General features: G+C 37.9%; 1 protein-coding gene across 4 annotated transcripts in view; it reads right to left on the bottom strand.

Annotated features, from left to right (window-relative positions):
* The window catches only part of SPAG16 (sperm associated antigen 16), a 1161609-nt gene that overhangs the window by 705936 nt on the left and 433668 nt on the right, over window positions 1–22005 (bottom strand). The gene's annotated exons all lie outside the window — the stretch shown is intronic.

Here is a 22005-nt window from a genome sequence, read left to right as displayed (position 1 = left end):
ATTAGCATAGATTTCTTGTCAGAAACCATATAAACAAGAGAGTGAAGTGAATTATTGAAAGTATTGAAAGAAAAACCTATCAATCTAGAGTTTTATATTCAGCAAAATGAAGTGGAAGAGATGGAATAAAAAAGCCAAGACAATCCAATTATCCCACAAAGGGCAGGATACAAAATCAGCTGCTCTTATGGTAAAAATATGCTACTGATTTCCCTATAATTGTATTTTGATCCCAAACTTCTTCTTTATTCACTATACAATACTTAACAATATATTTCATAAACTTTGCCATCAACCACAGCCACTGCAATTTCTTCCTTAACTGAGTCTTTCCCTAGTTGGTGTTACAATGAGTGAGATTGACTCAATGTCTCTTATATTAGAAATGGGACTCCTCTGATGGTTAAACTGCTAAAATCTGCACAGTGGATGAGCTTAATCAACTGTGAATGAGTGATTTAGGCCACTAGATATTTCTGAGAGAACTGAGGTAATTGCAAGGAACCATAAGTGGAAACAGACCATGATTTATAAATGAAAATCAAATCACTGGTCCTCTCTCTAATTTGGAGCAAGAATGTCTGCACGTAAAGAGTTGCTCAGTTTGTGTAATTTACAAAAGGGGCATCCTCTCAGTCCAGTGATAGAGAGTTCATCTAGACATTAAATATAGAGGACTTGGTCACTGCCTAGCTGAGGACTGATGTTAGTCTGTTCTCACCAAGACCTAAAGAGAATATCTTCCACAAAAATCTGATGTTTTTGCTCTCTGATCTTTGGTGTTCACTAAACAAATGTCTTTGCTTGCCATTCCCAAATATCCTCATTTTGAAAATAAGTTATAATAAATAGGGAACATGAGCACAGCTGTCCCTAGACAACTTTAAATTAATCAATAGAAATTCTTATTTCAATGTAGTTTATAAGTTGACAGATATAGTTAGGCTCTGCAAATATAGTTTGATCAATTCCAGAGGCAAAGGGCTGAGGGCCACTGGGTCACTGTCAAGATAATGCTACCTGATAAGACTCCTTGATGGCTGACATTCAGGCTCCTCCTGGCAAAAACTAAGCATCTCAGTTTGCTCTGCTCCTTTGTTGCCACACTGAGTCTTATAATAATACTCACAGATGCTTACAGTGCTTATATGTACATTTTATTAGCTTTGTATAGCCCTGTAAGGTGAGCAATCTAAAAGGAAGTGTGTCCGTTCTAGAATTGAGGAAAGTAAATATCAAAGAAATTAAAGAGTCATCCAGAGTCACACAGGAAGTATGTGTCAAAAACCAAACCCTATCTTCTATCCAATAATTCACTTGTCTTCTCAAAGAATATTCTTTGGAATATTAGCTATGTGATATTGTCTATTAAAAAATTCCTGATGATTTTGATAACTGCACATTTTATATTTTACAACAAAATAACAAAGATTCTCAAGCCTAATAAATGTTGCAAGAAATCTTTTGTAGAGAAATCCAGCATTTCCTAATCGTATTTTATTTCTGAAACAACTTTTCATTGGTCACCTATTAATATTACTATCCCCATCAAAAAATAAATAGTTTGGGACATTTTCCAGTACTTCATTCTCCTTACATCCACGCAAGCACTGTGGTCAAGGCTGCCATCATCTTTTTTTCTTTTTTTTTGAGATGGAGTCTCACTCTGTCACTCAGGCTGGAGTGCAGTGGTGCAATCTCAGCTCACTGCAAGCTCTGCCTCCCGAGTTTGTGCCATTCTCCTGCCTCAGCCTCCCGAGCAGCTGGAACTACAGGAGCCCACCACCACGCCCGGCTAATTTTTCGTATTTTTAGTAGAGACGGGGTTTCACCGTGTTAGCCAGGATGGTCTCGATCTCCTGACCTCAGGTGATCCGCCTGCCTCGGCCTCCCAAAGTGCTGGGATTACAGGCATGAGCCACCGGGCCTGGCTGCCATCATCTCCTTTTTGTATAAAGCAACATCTTCCTAAGTAGCATTCTGTTTCTGTCCTTATTCCCTGTGGCAGAGACCATAACGTGTTCTCCAAAACCCATTTCCTTTTCCTCCTGAACACAGATTTCAACAGCCTCTCCCAGTTTCCTTTGCTGTTAGGTACAGCATACGATTGAGTTCTTGCCTGTGAGTTACTGGTGAAAATAATAACCACTGCTTCTCAAGTGCTTTTCTTTTCTCGTCCCCTGACTGCAGAAAGGTAGAAGGAAGCAGTAGACACTCTGGGGGCTGAGACTCTAAGGGAGCCACAAGCTCCACAAGCTGAATCTCTCACCAACTACTTGGAACAGAATTCCTCTCTGCCAAACACATTCATTTAGGTATATAAATAAGAGAAAAAATGATTATTGCATTAAGCCAGTGAGATTTAAGAACTGTCATTTGGCCGGGTGCAGTGGTTCACGTCTGTAATCCAAGCACTTTGGGAGGCCGAGGCAGGAGGATCACCTGAGGTCAGGAGTTTGAGACCAGCCTGACCAACGTAGTGAAACCTTGTCTCCACTGAAAATACAAAAATTAACTGAGTGTGGTGGCGGGTGCCTGTAATCCCAGCTACTCAGGAGGCTGAGGAAGAAGAATCGCTTGAACCCAGCAGACGAAGGTTGCAGTGAGCTGAGATCATGCCATTGCACTCCAACCTGGGCGACAAGAGTGAAATTCCGTCTCAAAAAAAAAAAAAAAAAAAAAAAAAAACTGTCATTCATCTAATCTGACTAAAGCACCTCCCTTTTATGTTCTTTACATGTTAGCCAGTTAGATCATAGTAAAATGTAAGTCAATTCATGTCATTCCATTGCCTAGCATCCTTAGAGGTATCCCTTATCACTCAGCTTGAAAACCAAAATCCTTGGAATAGCTTCAGCCCCATTGCTACTTTTCTTACCTTATCTCCCAATACTCCTTTTCTCATTTATTCCTCTCCATGTCACACTAACGCAATTGCTATGTAGAAACAATTCCACGTCAGCGCCTTTGTACCAGTTGTTCTCCTTGCTTGGTGTACCCTTACTGCAGGCACTGTCATGGATCACTCTTTCACTGGCTTCCTGTTTTTGCTCAATTATCTTCTCATTGATTTTTTTTCTTGACCACCTTATTTAAAATTTCTATCAAGCACTCAAACCCACATTAGCAGGTCCTGTCACACTCCATTGATTTATATGTTTTTCTCCACAGCACATATCACCATTAAATTATTTTTAAACTTTTTTTAAAAAACTGCCAGTCTCTTCTGTAGAATTAATCTCCAGGAAGGGAGTTTCTTTTGCATTGTATATTTCAGTCACTACTTAATTTGTAGTGCCCAGCACAAATGATTAATTGATTGAATCAGTAAAGGCAATTGTCTAGAAAACCAACATTCCTGTATGATATGAAATTGAATTATTTATTTCCTCTAGGCATTGTCTGGTAAAAACATGTACTTTAAATTTCAATGTATATTCATTATGTCTTGAGAAGTTGGGGATCGTGATTTGATAATATTAGATTACTATCAAAACAACCATAAAGACAATGATTCATATCAAGATTGAATGCATAAGAATTTTCATAAACTTTCCAAAGATAAAATTCTATTATTATATGCTCAAAATTAAATTTGTGGAGTAGAATGTCTAGTGTATTATATATTGTTCACTATCTTTTGAGAATCCTTAAGCCTAAAATGAGTAAATTGGAACAAAATAATCTGACATTTGCCTTTGACATTAAGGCTGCTAATTTCCCTAAAAAGTACTCTATTTTGTCAGATTCATCAGGACCTTCAGTCTGTTGGATATTTTAAAACAATCCATATGAGTGTGATCACATTAATGAAACCAAGTAGACACTTAATTTTGACACAGCTGCTTTTGTTATTCTAGCTCTTGAAATGTTCAAAGCAAATGCCAAATACCAATTCAAGACCAGTGTAGTGTGGTGCATATGGGGGCACATTTCTGATAGAAACCGGCAAGCTCTCGATTTATCTTCGTATTGCTCAATATTTGATTGCAATGACTTTCAGAAGCTAAAATTCTTTTTTTTCAAAGCAAGGTTTGGCAACTAATAATCTCTAACTGTATTCTCTAGCTAAACATATTAATATGCTTTGAGTATTTTGGATAGGAATGGTGGTGTTCAGTTATCCTTGCCTACAGTACTTCCAACTAAGGCAAGAAAGGAAAGGTACCTAATGAAGGGTATGAATCAATCCAGCTCACTGTGGAGGACTGGATCTCAGCCCTGCTGGAGAACCTCTGCAGTGCAGGACACATCCCTGAGAGATAGCCAATGCTAGGGATGAGAGAGATGGGGTATTTATTTACACACTGTCTACTGCCAGTCACTGATTGAGGGTTGCTCCTGGAAAGTTTTAATGCCCCATCATTTCTGGACTGCCACATAGGTGGGCAAAGTGAACTTCAGCAGGGAGAGGAAGTCCTCAGTATCTCTTTGCCTATTATATTGGCAGTTGGGTATTAGGCTGGCATGCACTGTAGGAGTAAGGGAACATGGGCAGAGCATTGACTGTAAATACTACAGATGTTGAGAAATGCCGAAAAAGAGATCTCTCTTGACATGATCTCTGGGTGACAGATTGTAGGGTCCCCCACTTTCCCCCTGCCTTCTTTCAGTGTCCTGACCCAGAAACACAGCGACCTAACTGCTCTGTGACCCAGCCAGCTGCGTCTTCCCCTTCAGTCTTGAACCTTCTCAGAAATTGTTAAAACTATTTAGGTTGCTGTTGGAAAACACTAAAAGATCAGCCATGTTGCTACATACATAGAAACTAGCTTTGGCCCTGAGCCAAACTTCTTAAACACTCAAGTCAACTCCATTAACTCCATCCCCTCATTGCAGACATATCTAGGTGGAATATCTCTTTTCTCACTGTTGCTAAGTCACGCTGCACCCTCTTCTTTATGTAAGTTCCCCTAATAAATGCTTGGGATTGATTTTCCTGGCATCTAGTACCTCCTTCTTTGGAATCTCAATCAGCCCCATCTTGGGATGCTATGGGGCAATCCTTTGTTGGAATTCTGTGCCACCAGTTTTGTAGTGACCCCAGCTGCAGGTTTGGCTAGACAGAACAGGAATGAGGATAGATGGGCATTCCATGATGATGAATTCAGAATATGGTTGTATGATCACTAAGGTCAGAGTTTGGGAGTACTAAGAATCAGATTAGTGAGGCACACAGCAATTGAATAACAAAGAGCAGAGAGTTGGCTCAGTGCAGTGGTTCATGCCTGTAAAACCAGCCCTTTGAGAGGCCTAAGCAGCTGGATCACTTGAGCTCAGGAGTTCCAGACCAGCCTGGGCAAAGTGACAAAACCCTGTCTCTACAAAAATTAGCTGGGCATGATGGTACACACCTGAGGTCCCAGCTGCTAGGGAGGCTGAGGTGGGAGTATCACCTGAGCTCAGGGAGTTTGAGACTGCAGTGAGCCAAGATCAAGCCACTGCACTCCAGCCTGGACGACAAAGCCAGGCCATGCCTCAAAGAAAAAAAAAAAGGAGCAAAGTCTTATTTGGTTTTGGACGTTTTATTCACATTTTATCTCTCATGCCTAAAATTGAGAGTTTGCATACTGGCCTATTTGTTGACTGAATAAATCAACTATTAGATTTCTCCAACTAATTTCCAAATTTTCACATACTCACAAATTCTGCTTTTCCCTAATACATCCTCTGGGATGATCTGGCATGTTTTCATACTCATCAATTAAATTTAGTTTATCCTTTTTTTTTTTTTTTTTTTTGAGACAGAGTCTCACTCTGTCACCCAGGCTGGAGTGCAGTGGTGCTTTTTCGGCTCACTGCAACCTCCACTGCCGAGTTCAAGCAATTCTCCTGCCTCAGCCTCCCAGGTATCTGGGACTACAGGCACCTGCCACCACACCTGGCTAATTTTTGTATTTTTAGTAGAGACAGGGTTTCACCACGTTGGCCAGGATGGTCTCGAACTCCGGACTTCAGGTGGTCCACCTGCCTCAGCCTCCCAAAGTGCTGGGATTACAGGCATGAGCCACCGCACCCGGCCCAGTTTATCCTTTTTTTAAATGACTTTGACCTACTCTGGAAATACATCATTTATTTTAATTTTAGCATTTTAAATATTGTCTCCCTCACTAGAAATTCCAGGGTAACATTTTAGTCTTATCTTTCTTCTATCCTTAATACTAAAGTTACCAATTTCTGTCATTTCTTTCTTTAAAATACCTTTGGGTTTTACTCCTTCCTCCCCATTATCATTGCTACCACAGTAATGCTCAGACTCACTAAATCATGCTTTCTGACAAGTCATTGCATCTCCATTTATTCACCCTTAAACTCTTCTATAACATCCCAGTGAGCTATTTTTCCCAAGACAATATTTTCCTTATACTATTTCCACTCATGTCAAGTAACAATAGTTATTTGGCTTAATGCTAGAAGCAGACCTGTGTCCATTTTCACTCCTACACTTCCCTATTCCAGTCTGTGGAAATGTAATGGGTCTGAGGAGGAAGAAGTTAAAGCAATGGGCCTGTGGTTTATCTTTCCTTCTCTCTCTCCCCGATGACCAAGAGACATACAAAAGAAAGAAGCAAGTTACCTAAGTAATCTTTACAAACATGCTGATGAGGCACTTGCTGGTAAATCAACTAATGGTATTTACTGGGAAGACCATTCTTATCTATAGAATGTTCTTGACAGGATATCCCTGGTTTGGCATTTTCTATAGTATACAAACCGAGAATCTGTGAATTTTTGAAGCACAGCTCCCTGGAAATAGTTATATAAGCGCTATAATGATTTGGCTGTGAAATAAAGTTGTTTCATAACCTAAAAATCTCTACTAGGTGAGGTGATCTGCAAACATTCTATTCCTCTGGGTTAGAATGCATTTCTCTTGCAGCAAAGGAAGACCTGGCAAGCCATAAAAGATGTCCCCAACCACTCTCTTTTTTGTCCATGTTTGTTGAGTGCTTGCATCCTTGAAGCTATTGGTAAAATTTGAGACTGGGTAAGCTCTCTGTCCTACATTTGATTCAACAATTTGATCCTTTCAGTGCAAAATAACACCCATCTTTCCCTCAGACTTCAGAAGCAAATGAGACAGAGATAGAAGGCATAGCATGGATTATAGAACCTGGCTTTCATATGCAAACACACGGGGTTTCCTAACATTTTACCCTGAACAACAAAGAGCAGAGAGTCAGCTCTTTATTATTAGTATGAGTATCTAAATTAGTATCTAAATCCCAGAGAGACTAAGCTGGCCAGCCACATGCCATCCACAGAGGGACAGGCAACTTACTGGATGATAAAGAGCAGACCAGAATGCTTATCTAATTATAACAAGAGCAAGAAAGGAGCTATAATTTCCAATCAGATAAGTCACTCTTTATCCATAGGAGAGGAGAAAATCTGGGCTGGAGGAAAGGCCAGGAGTGTTACTCTTCAAAATCTCTCCAAATGGAAGTCCCTGTTAATGTTCTGAATGTTGGTGTCCCTTAAATTCCTGTGGAAACTTAATCCCCAACATTTTGGTATTAAGAGATGGAGCCTTTGGGAAGTGACTGGATCATGAGGGCAGAACCCCCATAAATGAAATTGATGCCCTTATAAAAGAGGCGTAGAAATAAAAATCAAATCCTAAGCCCCCCAAACAACTGAGTTTCCTGTTCTGAATTCTGGGCACCTATTTTTTTTTTTTCTGTACAGCTCTGACATTTCCCCACAGAGCCCATTTCAACTGCTTGGATGTTGATGTCATCCACTTTTACTGACAATTCAGAGTCAATCTGCATGTTACACAGCCTTTCCAATATTGTCATATTTGTCTTGTATCTTACTTTTTTATATCCACTGGATTGCTTGTCCTAAACCGCATCATAATCCTGATCTCATCTGAAATTCCCTCTCTTATTACCATCCTTAGCAGCAGGTACTGATTCCATCTCAAGTACTAGGTTCTGAAAGCCGTATAGTTTGACCCATGCTCTGCCCACAACCATGTTTACCACCAGGCCCTAATATGTGTGCTCTGCATGTGCCCTTCTATTTCCTGCCCTATATAGCTAGGCCTAAAATTTTACAGTTAAAGAAGCATAGAGTAGTTAGAGAAACCTCTTTTCTAAATCTCCCATTCTACAAATGAGAGAACACATTTCAAGGAATGTACTGTCAATTTAAATTCAACTTTAAATTCAAATTTTCTGATGCTTAGTACTATGTTCTTCCAAAAAAGAAAAAGAGATACTTTGTTCTGAGTAGCTGTTTTTCATTTCTACACTCTATCCACCTGTACTTATCTTTCAAATTTGAGTTCACGTCTCTCTCATCACTTCTGTAACTACTCCTATCTAACCTTATTTCTCCCATTTTTAATTCTTTATAAGTAGTTGTTTTCTATGAGTTTAGACTACAATTAGTTTCATTATTTGTATGTAATATTTCTTCCTCCTTGAGGGCACAAGACATGTCTTATACTTCTTTGGTAATTCCAATTTCAGTTAGTGAGATGTCAATTATGTTTAGAAAGAAAATCTTACCCATTATAAACACTGTTTTTTCTTTTTATTATTTCCTTTAAAATAAAGTACTTGTAATATGATTGTTGGTTAATCACACGCTTAAATGCAAAAACTTTTATTAAAAGCTTCCAGTTGGTTCTTTCAATTCTTTTTGCTTCCAGGGAAAATGTGTGATTCTTGGATAAGATAAAATAAAGAATCATTAACATAATGAATGCATTATACCCTGATAATCTTAGCACTTCAACATTATGGTAATTAGTAGTCTTGAAATTACTAAATGATTGGCATACTAGGGTTTACTACTTGACATGTACTTTTCCATGCTGAGAACAAAATACACACGCAGTATGCTTCAGTGCTGACTAGTGAAAACTATGAGTAAGTCAGTATATTCGTAATTTGCAATGAATGCTTATTACCATTTAAAGAGGAAAAGTGGTATCATATGATTAAGTATCTTAACCAATCAGGTCAATGAAAGTGCAAATTTGTCAATTACATCTATAATTCAAATTGTATCATTTCTAAATGACTAACAGTAAATATAAAATATAAGCACTTAAGTTTTCCTCTTGGTTGATTAGCAAGATATACTGCTAAAATTGGAATCATAGGCCAGGTGCAGTGGCTTACGCCTGTAATCTCAGCACTTTGGAAGGCCGAGGTGTGCAGATCACTTGAGGTCAGGAGTTCGAGACGAGCCTCGCCAACATGGTGAAACCCCATCTCTACTAAAAATACAAAAATGAGCTGGGCGGGGTGGCAGGTGCCTTTAATCCCAGCTACTCGGGAGGCTAAGGCAGGAGGTGGCTTGAACCCAGGAAGCAGAGGTTGCAGTGAGCCGAGATCAAGCCACTGCACTCAGCCTGGGTTACAGGGAGAGACTCCATCTCAAAAACTAATAATAAAATAAAATTGGAATTATAATAATGATAGAAAATGTTTTAAGAACTTACTTGGGGCCGGGCATGGTGGCTCACACCTGTAATCCCAGCACTTTGGGAGGCTGAGGTGGGCGGATCACGAGGTCAAGAAATTGAGACCATCCTGGCTATCACAGTGAAAACCATCTCTACTAAAAAATACAAAAAATTAGCCGGGCGTGGTGGCAGGCACCTGTAGTCCCAGCTAACTGGGAGGCTGAGGCAGGAGAATCACTTCAACCCGGGAGGCGGAACTTGCAGTGAGCCGAGATCACGCCATTGCACTCCAGCCTGGGGGACAGAGCAAGACTCCATCTCAAAAAAAAAAAAAAAATGGACTTTCTTTGGCCAGGCACTTGGCTACATGATGTGAATATATCTCAAACCCTTCTAACATCACTGTGAGGTAAATACTTTTTCTTTATTTTATTTATTTAAGTTTTTAGATGGAGTCTTGCTCTGTCGCCCAGGCTGGAGTGCAGTGGCGTGATCTCCACTCACTGCAAGCTCCGCCTCCCAGGTTCACGCCTTTCTCCTGCCTCAGCCTTCAGAGTAGCTGGGACTCCAGGAGCCTGCCACCATGCCTGGCTAATTTTTTTTTTTTTTTTTTTTTTGTATTTTTAGTAGAGATGGGGTTACACCGTGTTAGCCAGGATAGTCTCGATCTCCTGACCTCATGATCTGCCCACCTCCGGCTCCCAAAGTGCTGGGATTACAGGTGTGAGCCACCGCGCCTGGCCTATTTTTTTTCTTATACTTTAAGTTCTGGGATACATGTGCAGAAAGTGCAGGTTTGTTACATAGGCATACACGTGCCATGGTGGTTTGCTGCACCCATCAATCCCTCATCTACATTAGGTATTTCTCCTAATCTTATTGCTCGCCTAGCCCCCCAGCCCCCGACAGGCCTTGGTGTGTGATGTTCCCCTCCATGTGTCCATGCATTCTCATTGTTCAAATCCCACTTACGAGTGAGAACATGTGGTGTTTGGTTTTCTGTTCCTGTGTTAGTTTGCTGAGAATGATTGTTTCTAGCTTCATCCATGTCCCTGCAAAGGACATGAACTCATCCTTTTTTATGGCTGCATAGTATTCCATGGTGTATATGTGCCACGTTTTCTTTATCCAGTCTATCACTGATGGGCATTTTGGTTGGTTCCAAGTCTTTACTATTGTGTACAGTGTTGCAATAAACTTATGTGTGCATGTGTGTTTATAGTAGAATGATTTATAATCCTTTGGGTATATACTCAGTAATGGGATTACTGGGTCAAATGGTATTTCTGGTTCTAGATCCTTGAGGAATTGTCACATTGTCTTCCACAATGGTTGAACTAATTTATACTCCCACAAACAGTGTAAAAGCATTCCTATTTCTCCACATACTCTCCAGCATCTGTTGTTTCCTGACTTTTTAATGATTGCCATTCTAACTGGCATGAGATGGTATCTCACTGTGGTTTTGGTTTGCATTTCTCTAATGACCAGTGATTATGAGCTTTTTTCATTTGTTTATTGGCCACATAAATGTCTGCTTTTGAGACGTGTCTGTTCATATCCTTTGCCCACTATTTGATGTTTGTTTTTTGGTTTTTTTTTTTTTTTTTTTTTTTTGTAAACCTGTTTAAGTTCTTTGTAGATTCTGGATATTATCCCTTTGTCAGATGGATAGACTGCAAAAATGTTCTCCCATTGTGTAGGTTGCCTGTTTAACTCCGGTGATAGTTTCTTTTGCTGTGCAGAAGCTATTTAGTTTAATTAGATCCCATTTGTCAATGTTGGCATTGTTGCCATTGCTTTTGGTGTTTTAGTCATGAAGTCTAAGCCCATGCCTATGTCCTGAATGTTACTGCCTAGGTTTTCTTCTAGGGTTTTTATGGTTTTGGGTCTTATGTTTAAAACCCCATTTTGTAAAATGGAAAGTAAGACACTCAGAGGTTAAATAATTTTGTAATCTGTATCTTGCAAAAAGATCAGTTTGTTACGATGTATTGCTACATCTGTGTCTATTTATTTTCCTATATTTTAGGGATAATACTACATATTATAGGAGTTAATAGCAGATAATGGATGTAAGATGTCTAACATAGTGAAAAATATTGAAGTAATGTATTTAGAATACTCCTGCTTTCCTTTCTTCCTGTTTATTGTTACTGCTCAAAATGTGGTCCCCTGAAGACCATCTGGAAACTTGTAAGAATAAAAAAGAGTTTAAGTCTCCAGACGTTCTGAGTCAGAATCTGTACTTTTTAAATATTGTCAGGTGGTTAAATTCACATTGGAGATAGAAAAGGTCCTGCTTTTGCCGGGCGCGGTGGCTCACATCTGTAATCCCAGTACTTTGGGAGGCCGAGGCGGGCAGATCACTAGGTCGGAAGATCAAGACCATCCTGGCTAACACGGTGAAACCCTGTCTCTACTAAAAATACAACAAAAATTAGCCAGGCGTGGTGGCAGGTGCCTGTATTCCTAGCTACTCAGGAGGCTGAGGCAGGAGAATGGCATGAACTTGGGAGGCGGAGCTTGCAGTGAGCTGAGATGGTGCCACTGCACTCTAGCCTGGATGACAGATGAGATTCCGTCTCAAAAAAAAAAAAAAAAGAAAGAAAAGAAAAGTTCCTGCTTTTCACAGTTGAGTTACATAGGGAGTGAGTAGAGCAGGAAGAAGCTCTCTGTGGATTATGTATTCGACCTTACAGAAGCAATTAAATAACTATATTTGTATTTTTATTTATTAAACAACACTCCTATCTTTACAGCTCTAGGCATGTCAAACAATTTTATCAGGAAAAAAATAAATGAAAGCACAAACTATGAAACAAAGGATGTGCAGGAAAGCAAAGAAAAACTTCAAAGGCTCAGAATATGAAAGTGGTAGAATTCAGGAGTGCAGAGCTGCATCCCTTTTCCCCACTGAGATCAAAGAACTTATTTTCACTTGTCAATACATTTTAATTCTGGCTATGTGTAAACTCCAGGTCTTACAGATAGCAAATAGAATTTTAAAAATTATACTGATGACAGAGTAGCCAAAAGACAATCTCAAGATCTAAAAAGTGTAGCAAAATGTGATTTAAGTTGTACACAGTTATACTTGAATGTAGTTAGAAATGATCGTTAAAGAAAAGAAGTTAAGTTGCCCTCAGGAGAATTACAAACAAAAGATAACCTGATTTACCCTCAAAAAAACAGTTGGTAAGTGATTATGAATGATGCCAAACAACAGCAGTTTAAGACAATAGCTTCCTGGTTAAGGATGTTTCTTACTATCTTGGTTTAAGAAAACATAGTTGTTACTTTCTTTCTCCCCCATAATTATCTTCTTAAATCCAAATTCTGAGTTTGCGTCTAGATTTAGACAGCTCTCAATTTAGAAATGTTTGCTTTGTTTACAGTATGCACTTCTGTGTATTATTCACTGATACTCTCAAATCATTTTGTACATCAGCTATTTAACATTTCAAGCTATGCTGTGATGGAGCTGTGTATTAATCTTTAGGTCATATCTCTATCACCATTTTCATATGAAGAGTGGAGTTTGGGCAGCAAATTGAATATTGTATTGCATCTTCAATTTATTAATTTGAAAAATCAAAGTATTATAAATAATGTCTCCAAAAATGTAATACACTTGAGATAAAAAAAGAACTAAAAGTTGATTTCACTTCAGAACCAAATTAGAGGTCATATGTAGAAATTCAGAAAATAAAAATGTAGAAAATTCCCCAGTATGTGAAATCTCTGTTATAGGCCTTAAACAAATAGATGAGGGCAATATTAATCCTCGATAATAGTTTTATCACTTCCTACTAGATACAATATTGCACTGTGTAGTTTGTAACTTTTTCCCACTTAACTAATTATCTGACCCATGGGGAAGGAGTGGTGTCCCAGTACCCTCCCCACTTGTATCATGACAAAATACTAGGTTTTTCAGTAGTTAACAGTCTTAAAGTACTGCCCTATTTACATAAGAGCAATAAACTAGCTTTATGAAACATCAGCTTCTTCTGAGGAAAACAGTGTGCTTTGTGACATGCAGAAATTAACCTCAAAAAGCCATACAACTAATGTCAGGTAGATGAAAAGAAAACAGTCTAGTAAAAGATGGCTAGCATTAATTGAGATCTATAGTGTGTCAGCAATTGTGCTAATCTCTTCACAAGAAGCATTTCACGTAATTCACTCAATATACATGAGGAAGGTACTGATATTTCACAGATAAGATGCCAGAGGAATAGAGAGTACACCACCTTCCCCAGGATATACACAGGGTGCTAGAACCCAAGCTATTTTCACTTCAGCAAACTTCCTGAGCCACTTACAGCTCATGGTGGCAAGAGCTTGTCATGAATTATCTAATTTGATCCTTACTCTAACTTTATGATGTACTTTAGCAGTTTCACACACACACATGGAAATTTATAACTTAATGTTTTCTCACCTCCATATCCAATCATTAGGTCCAGTTTACTCTGTCTTAGATGGATGGATGGATAGATAGATAGATAGATAGACAGATAGATAGATAGATAGATAGAAAGATAGATAGATAGAAAGATAGATAGATAGATGATAGATAGATAGATAGATAGATAGATAGATAGATAGATAGATAGAAAGATAGATAGAAAGATAGATAGATAGATGATAGATAGATAGATAGATAGATAGATAGATAGATCGATCTACCTAACTTGAATCTTTTCTATCCATCCCACTGTCATTACCTTGTTCAGGCAGCTGTCAGCTCATAATAGTTTTCCGATCTACCTATTTTCTTCCACTCTTATACTCCTCCAAACCTGTCTCTACAAACAAGTCACAGTGATCACACTGAAAAGCAAATCCCATCATAGGAACAAATCATTTTAAAACTCTTCAGTAGCTTCTAACGGCCAGCTGAAGTACAAAGTAAGCAATCAGTACACTGAACAAAGAATTATAGCCGTAGAAGCAACTTTGTTATTGTCTCCCTCTCTCCATTCAAACCTGCTTAGTGGGAGGTGGGTTCCCAATGTCTGGCACTTCATGAAAACTACATTTCTCTTCCCTTTTAGCTTATAAAGTAGTGATTAGGATCATATACTCTGTTACCAGATTCGTTGGGTTTAAATCCCAATAACATTGGGCAAGTCATTTAACTGTGTGCCTCAGTTTTCCCTATGAAATGCAGAGTGTTATGAATTTCTGCATTTTAGCATTATTATGAGGATTAGTAGGTAATAGCTGTTACAATCATGTTTGGCACATAGTAGGGGACATGCTTGTTCATTATTTTTCTTATTATTAGGAAATGGAAAAATTTGGCTGACTTTAAAGTCAAAGATATAGTTTAGTAATTTAGTAATTATAAAAGCCCTAACCCATGTGAATAATTTGAGTTTCCAATTTTGTTCAACTGTAAAAATCTCTTTTATTCCCCTTCCCTGCCACCTGTTAGCTGCTATTTCTGTCTCCCCTCTAGGGCCAAAGAGGAGGAAGAAAAAAAAAGGTGAGAAGAACACCTAAGTTCTTTCTTGACTGGAATTATTGTAAGATGGCTCAGCAGTTTCTGAATGTGACAGGTGTTTAAAGCTTTCTTTCCCTTATGGGATGCTTATGAAAGTTTTTGGCAGACACCGCAAAAGAAAGTTGAGTACACTAAGAATATTCCACTGCACATCCTGAGACACAGGCAATATATTGTCCTCTAGTTGTTTGTCCCTACTTAGCTCCTGGATTTCTGGCTTTCCATCCACCTCTTGGAGATAGCTCACCTCTACTTTCAGTATTTGAGGCAGGATTTACCAGGGATCCAAGATCACTCTCTCTTTACTGCCATCAGTGGAAGATTTGCTAGCGGAGTAGCTTGGGTCGCTAGAAGCAAAGCTCTTCCTGTGTTCCCATAAGATCCTTTTTTTCTCATGTTATAGAACTTTTGATACTTTGTTATCATTGTTCTTTGTGAATGGTTACTAGAATAAACCAAACTGGATAAAATATAAGAAGAACATGATTTTATACTTTGTTCAATTTCCCTTTCAACAGCTTCTTTCTTGTGATAGATAAAATTTCAATTAAAGTTCATTGCTTTTCAAGTTACTTCATGGTCTTAAAAATCCCAGTCCAGTCTGATGTAAAAACCCTGAGAGCTAATCACTTTCACCTTCTATCTTCCAGTTTGTCTTGAAATAGACAAAACAAGAAGTCATTACAGCTTCTTTCTTTCCCTGCCTTGAATTTTTACTCTACATTGTCTCTTGAGTCCTCTGTGTGGGATGGAGAAGTGGTGAGAAGTAGAGGAAAGCTGAAATGACTGGCACAGTTGCCTTCTGTCATTGACACACTAAAGTGGCTGATGTCCAAAATCTGTTTGTTTTTTCTTTTGTAGGGTACTTGTGACTTCTTCAGAGAATCCTCCCCTAGAGACCTCATTTGTTATTCCTAAGAAGTGATTCCTCCAAATGCAGGACACTTATAATGCCCCTTAGTACTCTGTTTCCAGCCTCCTTTTGCTGTGGTTACTACATCCCTTCAGCAGGACATCTTGGACAAAGTCCTATTCAAGACTTCTCACAGTTCTCTCTCTTGTGTGGCAATCATATCCGATTTACAAGAAATATGGCCCATCCCCTGCCTCACAAGAAGTGTCCTTCATGACAAAGACAGTGGTATGGTTTGGCTGTGTCCTCACCCAAATCCCATCTTGAATTGTAATCTGAATTATAATCCCCACGTGTTGGGGGAGGGACCTCAGAGGAGGTGATTAGATCATGGGGGCGGTTCCCTCATGCTGTTCTCATGATAGTGAGTGAATTCTCATGAGACCTGATGGTTTTATGAGGGGCTTTTCCCCACTGCACTTGGCACTCATTCTCTCTCCTGCCGCCCTGTGAAGAGATGCCTTCCGCCATGATTTCAGGCTTCCTGATGCCTCCCCAACCACGTGGAACTGTGAGTCCATTAAACCTATTTTCTTTATAAATTACTCAGCCTCAGGTATTTCTTCATAGCAGTATGAGAACAGACTAATACAGACAGTATCGCCCTGCCACCAGGTAAGCAGGGAAGCTGTCTATCTTCTTACCTTTTAAAAGACAGATAAAAATAAAAGATACTTATTTTTATTTTATTTTAGTAAACCATAATCTAGCTTTGATACTTTTCCAATTTCTGAGGACTCAAGTAAGTTCTCAGTATGGTCTTTTTTGAGACACCTTCACTTGATATGGAAGGAAAGAAGAAGCTTTCTTCTTCCCTAGAGAGAAAGAAGGGCAAATGCCACAGGATACTGACTTCTTTCAATGAAATTATATCTTTCAAATATCAGATTCAAATGAATTCTCAGCCTTGTCTTACTACATGTGGAGGGTGTGATACTGCCAGAATCATTTTTCTTGTCATCTTTTACAAGTCTGGCTTAGATGGTTTGGCACTCTAATTTGAAGTGCAGTGGTATTTCCGGACTACTGTCTGCAGTCTTAGAGCTATTAAGTAGCTTATATGGGTAAAAGTCTCTTTTTAACACTCTTGTACACTGTCACCTATGATATTTTCAAAGGATATAGAACAATGTCTATCTTGCTGATATATTATTTCCCTAGCCCTTAGCTCAGTTTCAGTGAATATAAACATTTGTTGAATAAATAATAAATGAGTTAAAATGCATTTAATTTTGAGGACATTAGCCTTGGTTTTATAGATGGACTGAAATACCTGTGGCTATGACACGTATATTTATATATATGTATATATATACATGTATACACACACACAAATATACATCCATGGCCATATCATTGTACATCTAGAAGACACCATTTTCCTAGGCCATTTATATTGCGGTCTATGTAAATAAATGTGCCCTCCTGAGAATGCCATTTATGTAGATAATGAGAATGGTGCCTCCTGGAATTGTGTAAACCCTTAAAAATATACATTATATAAATGTATAAATAGTCTAGCATCTGATATTTAACATACTTAACTAATCACATTTACTAAATGTCTACTGTGTACTAAGCTTGATGTTAGAATACATAGTGTTAGATGTCTACAGAGGTAAACAAAAATAGAAAATTGTAAGAACAGGTCGGGCGTGGTGGCTCACACCTATAATCCCAGCACTTTGGGAGGCCAAGGCAGGCAGATCACCTGAGGTCAGGAGTTCGAGACCACCCTGGCCAACATGGTGAAATCCCATCTCTACTAAAAGTACAAAAATTAGCTGGGTGTGGTGATGCACGCCTGTAATCTCAGCTACTCAGGAGGCTGAGGGAGGTGAATTGCTTGAACCTGAGGTGGAATTGCAGTGAGCCAAGATTGCACCATTGCACTCCAACTCCAGCCTGAGCAACAGAGCGAGATTCTGTCTTTAAAAAAAAAAAAAAAAAAAAAAAAAAGAAAGAAAGAAAATTGTAAAAAATAAATAAAAAATTATTTTAGGCAAAAATATATATAAACACAGAAAATAACTGGAATAAATTTTAATAAAATGCTAATGATGTTTTGTCAGGGTCACAGGAAATGAGTTTTTACTTTTCTATTTACTTTTAACGTTTTATGTAAACATGCGTTAACTTTCATAGTAAAAATAAACATTTTCTAAATGATCTTTAGATATTGATATTTTATGTATTCAAATCACATCAACATGTATTCACCACGATATTAAAATTTTTGCCATAACAATTTATCCAAAAGTCACCGTCTGATAACTGAAAGTACATAAACTTGAAAATTGAGTGACTGAGGCAATAAGTTGGATGACTGGACCATGCTAATTTAGGAATATCAATAGTTTATGATTCTGTACAGCAAGAGAACACTGGCAGCTAAAGATTTATTTAAATAGTCTTTTACAAGGAATATCTCAAATACTTAGCATATTACAAATGCACTAAAACTTTTATGGTAATTGCTATAGGTTTTCGTTGTTTATTCCTATATTATCACAATTAAAAACAAATTTCCAGAAAAGGTTTTTGCTAAAAAGATGCTGTTTACTTTCTGTTTGCCTAGCATGTGATGAGGAAACAATATGCTCATTAGTAAATGAGTTAGAACTCATTAAATGGCTACATTACATTATATAAGGATGGGAGAAAAGAAAATTGACCACACGGTCAACATCTTAAGTTACCTTGATACCAGTATATGCCCTTAATATGGACTCCTAACAACAATGGCATGGATTTCTTTCATTTAAAAGGTCCTGGTCACTAAAGTTTTGCCATGAAAGTAGCTCTTAAGAGGAAAACTATTTTACCCTGGACGTTGGGAGAAAAGCCATGTTACTAAAGTGTGTTGAGAGAATTATGTCATATTTATCTATGCCTAATTGTAAGAGTAATTTATCAGAGTCGCCACACTAACACACCAGTACAACACAGCCATACAATGTGATTCCCATCCTAACATATGTTTTTGAATATGAACATTAAACTATATGTTTGTGAAATATTTCATTACCATTTAATACATAGATACATGCTTATATTCTTGTTCCAGAGACTTAAGATATCTTAGCATTAGTTATAATAAAATGAACTTTAAAAATCATGACATAATTGTTTATGAATTACATGTAATTTTATCATTTTTCTGAAGATTTATGTCATTTCCTATAACTTCTTTTTTTTTTTTTTTTTTTTTTTTTAAAGACAGATTCTTGCTCTGTCACCCAGGCTGGAGTGCAGTGGTGCAATCTCGGCTCACTGCAACCTCTGCCTCCCGGGTTCAAGTGATTCTCCTGCCTCAGCCTCCCAAGTAGCTGAGACTACAGGCATGTGCCACCATGCCCAGCTAATTTTTTGTATTTTTTTTTTTTAGTAGAGATGAGGTTTCACCGCGTTAGCCAGGATGGTCTTGATCTCCATCCTTATCCGCCCGCCTCATGATCCGCCCACCTCGGACTTCCAAAGTGCTGGGATTACAGGCGTGAGCCACTGCACCTGGCCTCCTATAACTTCTAAATTTGTGTACAGTAACTTGCACTTACACATTGATTTCAATAGCAAAATACACAAACTACAATAAACTTTCTTTAAAAAATAAAATATAGCCTTTGAATTAAGGATTAGCATTTAGGCAATGGTCAAAGTTGTGTATTCTAAGAAATGACCTTAAACATTATAAAATCAAATATTCTTTGTCAGCCTTTGAAGGAAGCATATGTCACCACTCTATCTCTTTAAGAGGGACTGGAGGATGGGGAATCAGGCATATAAAAAGAACTATATTCTCCATGTTTTTTATAACTTTTCTTTATTAGTTAATAAAATTCTACCTTTATACTTGAAAAAAACAGAGAGTAAGGTCCACAACATAGATTTTGATAGTGTTTATTTTTTCCCTCCTAGTATCTTGACTTTTTTGTAGTATGTGTAAAGTTGACAAAAGTAAAATGAACCCCTGTTTAATCAATTAAAGCTCTTTTAATCACAGGTACATGAAACATAATTTAAAACTTTGATTAACTGAGTTATAGCTCGAAATATTCCATAAGTGTTTCCCAATTATTTTTCTTTCATAAGATATTTGTGAATTTGCAAGACTATGTCCAAATACCCACAAATCTCGAAGGGAATGTCTTGTCCCTCCTACAGACAGACTTCATGTAAACATTCTAGAAAGGAGCCTCACACCTTCCTTTTCCATTGTACCTGTTACATCCATATTTCAAACGAGAAAGGATCAAAGACATTTTTAAAACGTAGATTACTCGATGATTCAACTTTGCCAATATGCAAGAGGGCCATGGATTGCCATGAACTACCATGGTTATTAAATAATGTACTAAATTTTGTTCAATGTCAATGGTGCACTGACAAAATATAAGATAATCATTATAGTTTGGGACCTTTTACCAAAGTGTCTGCCCCATAAGTTTTGCTAGAGGGCAGTCAGAGAATAAATGTGAACCCCAAAGAAACTAATACCATAATGTTAGTCTAAACAGGACAGGCCAACAAGAAGATTCTGTTATGTCTGCTGATACATACAAATATCACATTAACCCACATGAAGATCTTACTCTGCTTTCCCAGATGTAAACCAGTAAGATGGGACATGAACTATCCCCTTCTCTGTTTCCCTCCACTTACTTGCCATTTAACATTTTGGGAGAAATAGATACCCCGATACTTTTTTCCCCCTTTTTGGATGGAGTCTCACTTTGTCACCCAGGCTGGAGTGCAATGGCATGGTCTCGGCTCACTGCAGCCTCTGCCTCCTGGGTTCAAGTGATTTTCCTGCCTCAGCCTCCCGAGTGGCTGGGACTACAGGTGTGTGCCATAACACCTGCCTAATTTTTTTGTATTTTTAGTAGAGACGGGGTTTCACCATGTTTGCCAGGCTGGTCTTGAACTCCTGACCTCAGGTGATCTACTAGCCTCAACTTCCCAACGTGCTGGGATTACAGGCGTGAGCCACCATGCCCGGCCACCCCAATACTTTTAAAATACTGAAATCATTGACTGAAATTTTACCACTGACATACTCTTCTTAAGTGCTACTATTTCTATAAATGGTATGCAGTATAGGATATTTTATTGTCAATAGTGATCTGGTTATTTTAGGTGGCATGTTAGAGAGGGAAAATGACATACCTAATGGGAGCATTTAAAATTCATTGAAATCTCTTCAACTGATCTTTGTTTTGTGCAGTTAATAAGTAACACTATATTTTGCTATGTAATATTTTGTTCATCCTTAAAACTGGTCTATGGAAAATAATACGTAGGCATTACTAAATGTAATGATATAAAAATTTTGGCTCAGTCTATTTTAACCACAGTATTGTAATTTCACAGTTTTGAGAGAAAAAAAATAGTTTGGTAGAAAATCTTTATTGACTTTCACTGACTCCCATATGTCATAGTATCGATTTGTAACCTAGAAAGATAAAACCATTTTCATTACTCTATCATTGTTCATTAGAAGATAAATATAGCATCTATATCTCCGGACTCAACAAATTACCAGTATTATCACACATGGAACCAAACCCCAATATCAGTATATCAGATAGTTCTTTTCTGTTTTTGAGGTTTATAAAGAGATATAAGCTAACAAAAATGTAATTATAGGTGAGTTTATTAGATTTTTTTTCCATCACCTTAGAAAATTAGGGTAAATATCACTTACTGAGTGAGAGTCAAGATAGTCTCTCATTCATTTATTGAATCATTCATTCAATAAATATTCCTACATTTTAGGCACATGATAGGCAATGAGGCAGAATGACATATATACATACACACACACATATATGCAGAGCTCCTACTTTCACATCAATCTACTAGGGTACACAATGAAAAAATAATAATTATAAAAAAAGTAAGTGCAATCAATACTATAATTAAGGCAGACAAGATGTTAGGGGTTCACAAAACCAAGTGACTAATCCATGATTTGGAAGTCAAATGGAAACTTTTGAGAAAGAGAATTTCTAATAACTTGACCTGAAGAACGAGTAAGAGTGAGTCAATTTAAAGGATGGGAAAAAAAGATCCAACAAGAGAGTGACAACAGTGTAGTGCATTAGAAGAACTGAAGAAATATGTTTTTAATGGCTTGAACATGATCCATGAGGG

This window comes from Pongo pygmaeus, chromosome 11, assembly GCF_028885625.2.
Source record: "Pongo pygmaeus isolate AG05252 chromosome 11, NHGRI_mPonPyg2-v2.0_pri, whole genome shotgun sequence".
NCBI lineage: Eukaryota > Metazoa > Chordata > Mammalia > Primates > Hominidae > Pongo > Pongo pygmaeus.
Note: the sequence above shows the minus strand (reverse complement) of the source record. Positions and strands in the feature narration are given on the sequence as shown.